Below are 6,000 nucleotides of genomic sequence, written 5' to 3' on the forward strand. Positions count from 1 at the left end.
CTGATCCCCCTGCTCTCGGGCGCAACAACTGCCGGTAGCGAACCTCCTGGTCTTCGACGACCTGAAGAGGTCCATCATTCTGCGGGTCGGCAGGACCCCAGAACAACATCGTCATCGGTTCCATTCCCTGAGCCTGGGGGAATCCGGTCGGCCCTTCGCGATGGCCCAGCAGCTCCGGGATTCCTGCCGCAAATGGCTACTGGCCGAGGTAAGTGACGTGGAACACATCATCAACCTTGTGGTGCTGGAACAGTTCATCGCTCTTCTTTGAAGAAGACCACCGAGTGGGTCCAGTGCCACCATCCCATGTCGCTGGACTCGGCCATCCATCTCGCAGAGGACCACATGGTGGCATGCCCAGGGGTCGGCAAACCCCTACCATCAGTCTCTCTCTCTCCCTCTCTCCCCTCTCCTTCTCTCTCTCGACCTGTCCCTCTCCCTAGGTCCCGTCCACCCGGTTCTCCTGGTGTCCCGCCAGGGGGACGGAGCTGATGGCTGCCGGAGGGGACAACGCTTCTCTTTCTCCGCTCTCTCCATGCCAATTTTCTAATTCTCGCCACTGGGGCAGCGGGGAGGTCTGGGGAGGTGGGGACGATGATCTGGGTCCCGGGAGGTCCCACAGGCCACCCCCGGTCAGGCAGGCGAATACCAAATACCCGTGAGTATCAAGGGGGGTACATATCCGGCCTTGGTGGATTCAGGATGTAACCAAACCTCAATTCATTAAAGCCTGATTCAACCGGGGGCATTGGATACAAGCCGGGTTGTACGGTTAAGGTGCGGTGCGGCATCCGATAATTCTGGAAACGTATTGGCCCACGTTTACTGTTTTCGAATGAGCCGCTTTTCCATGCGGCTCATTCTAATCCTATGGCAGGTTATTTGGGACAGGCAGCCACACTGAATTGCCTCATGACCCGTTTCTTTTGGCCGGGCATTTACGACAATGTGCGCAGTCGGTGCGCTTCTTGTCCTGAATGCCAGTTGGTAAATCCCCCGGCCGCCCCAAAAGCGCCATTGTGCCCCATTCCCTTAATGCAGGTCTCCTTCGAGAGAATTGGTATGGACCTCATCGGGCCATTAGAGCGATCTGCACGGGGACATCACTTCAGCAACATGATATCCTGAAGCAGTGGCCCTCCGCAACATTTCCACTAAGATTGTTGCGGATGCCCTGTTTCGTCTAATCTCCCGGGTGGGGGTTCCGAAAGAAATCATCACCAATCAGGGCACGGCGTTTATGTCACGTATGACACGCGAACTGTATGAATTATTGGCTGCAAACTAGCGTCTATCACCCACAGACCGACGGCCTGGTTGAACAATTTAATCGCACACTTAAATCAATGATCCGTAAGTTCATTCAAGAAGATGCCAAGAATTGGGATAAGTGGTTAGAGCCCTTGTTATTCGATGTGCGGGGGTTTTCCCCCTTTGAGCTTCTCGACATTGGACTTAACGAAGGGATATTGGCAGACCCCCTGTCTCCATTATCCAAAGAAAAGACAGCTTTCATAACGCCGTTTGGATTACACCAGTTTGTTACCCTTCCATTTGGGTTGTTCGGGCCACCGGCTACCTTTCAGTGCCTCATGGATAAGATTCTGCGGCCCCATGCTGCATACGCGGCTGCCTACTTAGATGATATCATTATATTTAGTAGTGATTGGCAGCAGCATATGCAGCATCTGAGGGCTGTCCTGAGATAGCTGAGGGGGGCTGGACTCACGGCCAACCCAAAGAAGTGTGCGATTGGGAGTGTGGAAGTAAGGTATCTGGGCTTCCACTTGGGGCATGGACAGGTGTGTCCCCAAATTGACAAGATAGTCACTGTTGCGACCTGCCCACGTCCCAAGACCAAAAGGAGGTAAGACAGTGCTTGGGGCTGGTGGGATATTATAGACGATTTGTTCCTAATTATTCGGACCTCACCAGCCCCTTGACTGACCTTACTAAAAAGGAGGCACCAGATACGGTCCAGTGGACAGAGTCATGTCAGCAGGCCTTTGCCCAGGTAAAGGCTGCTCTGTGTGGCGGGCTCACACTCCTGGTTTTTCTCTCCCTTTTCTGTTGCAGACAGATGCGTCGGACAGGGGGTTGGGTGCAGTCCTGTCGCAGGAGATAGCCGGGTTACAATTAGCCGGAAGCTCTCAAAGAGAGAGGCTAAGTACAGCACCATCGAGAAAGAGTGTCTTGCCATCAGATGGGCCATCCTCACCATCCGCTTTTATCTCCTGGGACGGGACCGCATGAAGGATACCAATGCACGGATCACTCATTAGTACCTGGCTATACAGACTTTTAAGTTCAAGGTGATCCACAGTCCGGGTGTTCAAATGGCTGTGGCCCGGCCTGAGTCAGACGGTGGGGGTATGTGGCGCAGGGGGGGGGGGGGGGTGTAGTTGGTGGCTTAGCGAAGTCTGCAGCGGGAGAGAGAATCAGGAGACGAACAGTGAGTGAGTGGTTTGGACGCAAAGAGAGAGAAGGACTGCTGACATGCACCTGAAACGGAAGGAGTTACCCAGAAGTATTTTGCAATAGTGTGTATCGATGTAAAAGTCACCATTTCTAACAAGTCTCTTATTCTCACAAAGGCTGTATTTATTTTATTCAATAAACAGAAAAAAATAATAATTTTGTGAAATATTATTTGAATTTGAAATAACGGTTTTCTGATGTAATGTAATATGTAATATGTATAAATGTAATTCGTTATTATTTGTATTTGAAATAAGTTTTATTTTGTAATTTAATGTATAATATATAAATGTAATTTATTCCTGTGATGCAAAGCTGAATTTTCAGCATCATTACTCCAGTCTTTAGTGTCACATGATCCTTCAGAAATCCTTATGATATGCTGATTTGCTGCTCAAGAAACATTTCTGATTATTAGCAGAGTTGGAAATAGTTGTGCTGCTTCATATTTTAGTGGAATCTGTGATACGTTTTTTTCAGGATTCTTTGATGAATATTTATTTAAAATAGGAAGCTTTGAAATGTGTTAATATAGCAATTTTATCTGCAAAAAGTTTACATTTAATGAAAGAACCTCAAACGCAAAAAGAAAAGGAAGATTTAAATTACTGTATTACATTATTATAACAACTTACATTGAAGTAGTCCCCTGATACAGTAATAGTGTCATGTGGAAATACCATGGTACTTTTTTATGAAATGTTAATAAGTGATTCCAGTACCATAGTCATGTACCATTTCATTTACATAGTCCCATTGGAAAATACCATGGTAACACCATAGTACCATGCCCCCCAAAATAAAACATGGTAATTGCATGGCATATTATGATTTTTTTTTTCTCAGTTAATTTCACTTTGCTAAACATTAGTGAAAATACTCTAATTAAGGATGTAAAAACCTGATGGCTGAAACAGCTGGTTATTAATATGCAAATCACATTCTTACTAAACATACTTTGCTACCATGTTACTGATAGTATCGAATGGCAAAACCATGGAATTTACATACTATTACCTTGAGATGAAATTGAACTACCATGGTACAGTTAAAAATGTCCAAGAACATTATGAACATGTTATTATGCTTGATTCTATAACTGATTAAAAACATATGAAATCTATGCTGTATGTATACAATAATCTGTCTTGTTTTAGTATTATTAATGGGTTCATTATTGCGAATGTCAGTTTTTTGGGTTCCTTTGTAAAACATGAGACTTTTCAATGAGAACTTCTGGCAAATATTTAGATAAAAAAAAAAATAATAATAAACTATCCATCTCAGTCATCCCAGCTGTTCCTACTACTTACAAATAACTGACCATTTCATTTTTTCACAAAGTTAACACAGGAACCCCCAGCACCCTTTTCACCTCAGGACCCTAAACCAGTTCAGGCTTGCACTTTCACACCCATCCCACCCATCAGCTCCTCTTTCAGAACCCAGGGCTCTCATCGCCTCCATGTACGGTCAAGCTGGTCTGGATTTAATAGCTTGTGTGGTCATGTGCTTAGGGACCCTCTTAGATTCCTCCAAGGAGCTCAAGTGTTGAACTGCGAGGAGCTGGTTTGCTAAGAATATCTCTGACCCCACTGCACCAAATGCAAGAAGATGCCAAACTATGCTGAGGGCACCTCATTTCCTCAGGCACTCAAACAGACACCCTGAAACCTAAAACAAACCTTATAACATTTAGAAGATTGAATTTCAGTTTTTAAAAAAAACTTTTAAGTACATATTGTTTTCATCATTTTTTTCACCCGTCTCTGTATATTACATCGGAATCAATTGCAAATGGTAAAAGTTTTCTATATGGCTAATGGGGTCCTTGCTGTGACAAATTATTATGTCAGTAATTTCATGAACCATATGCGCTCTCTGGCATTTCTCAGTCACATGAACTTATGATAAACTGTTGTTTTTAACTGGCACATGTATCCATATGAGAACAGGTAAGTAATAACTACAGCAACAGTTTTATGATAATGACAGTCTGGTGACCTATTTCCACCAAATGAGAAGTCGAATGCGAAAAGAAAGTCAAAATGTTGTGATAAAGTCATAATTATGACATGGAAAGTTAAAATTGTGACTTTTATCTCATAATTTTCTTTTTGTGCTAATTGCTATATTTACATTTTTGACATATCTCATAATTTCGACTTATCTCATTATTGACTAAGCATGTCATAAATTTGACATTTTACAAGTTTATGACTGGATTGACATTTCAAACTTGTCTTTTCGTCTCATAATTATAATTTTTTTTAATTACAATTACAATTTTATTTTTTTAAGACTTAGTTTTGACAACCTAATTTTAACTTGTATTCCATAATTATAACTATCTCATAATTTAAACTTTTTATGTCATAATTATGATTTATCAAAGCACTTTCAGAAAAAAAAGCTTATGCTTGTGCAAGTGGCAGACGACATACAGCGAGTGCTTTTTATAAACAGAGCGATACTGTTCTGTTACACAGTTATTGCTCTTGGTGTGAACAACATCAACAGGACAGGAATGTGCCTGGGTCTCATCTAGTGTTTGTGTATTTGGCCATTAGAGGGCAGATTAAGTCATAGATTTGTGTGTTTTCTTTATAACATACTATAGGAGACATACAAGATTAGTACAAATGAGGAACAGAAAGGAGACTGGCCACAATAGTAACTTCATTTCTTCTTAATGTGATGATATAATTATAATACTAATTATGTAGTATACAAAATGTTATTTCTTTTGAACATTTTATTTTTAGGTTGTTGGAAAATAGTTAACATGAATGCTGATATCCTCTCTAATAGGTAACAATATTAAGTATTAATTATATACATTAAAAAAAAAACATTAAAATGCATGAACACTATCAAGGTGTTTTTTTTTTTTTTTTTTAGATATGAATTTACAGACAGCTTCAAAACATTTTATATATAGATAAGAAAACAAATACATTTTCTCATTCTCAGAGAAAAGAATTAAGTCACAGGACATTTTTAAATCATTTCATTTTAAGTCCTAAGATGAAAATACAAGTCATTATTCAACATTTCATTGCTTAAAGTGGTTGGGTTCAGTTAGTGTATTTCCGACTGGACAAGCAAACAGGGAAAAATAGGAACCTTTTTAGCAACTTACATTTTTAAAAGCACAAGAGCATAAAAATTCATGTTTGAGGCATAAATATAACTCATGTTTTAGATAAAGAAGTAAATAGGGGAACCTATGCTTGCCACCTTGCTATACCAAGAACTAAAAGATGTATGTTTCTCATCAAACTTCCTGGATTTGACAGTGAATATACCAGCCTCATGACCTAACATGCTCTGATCTCCTCTTATAACAGAGTCCATCGAGCCAAATATGGTTGTTTTTATTCTTTCACCAAAATTCTGGCTTTTTGAAATGCCAATTCTCTTACCCAGGTTTATCCTTGGCCTTGGTCAGCAAGCAAATATACGCTATGTCGTAAACATCCACTGACGTCTACCCCATTTACACCCAATCACCCACTTGTT

The sequence above is a fragment of the Carassius auratus genome, chromosome 50 (genome assembly GCF_003368295.1).
Source record: "Carassius auratus strain Wakin chromosome 50, ASM336829v1, whole genome shotgun sequence".
In the NCBI taxonomy this organism is placed as follows: domain Eukaryota; kingdom Metazoa; phylum Chordata; class Actinopteri; order Cypriniformes; family Cyprinidae; genus Carassius; species Carassius auratus.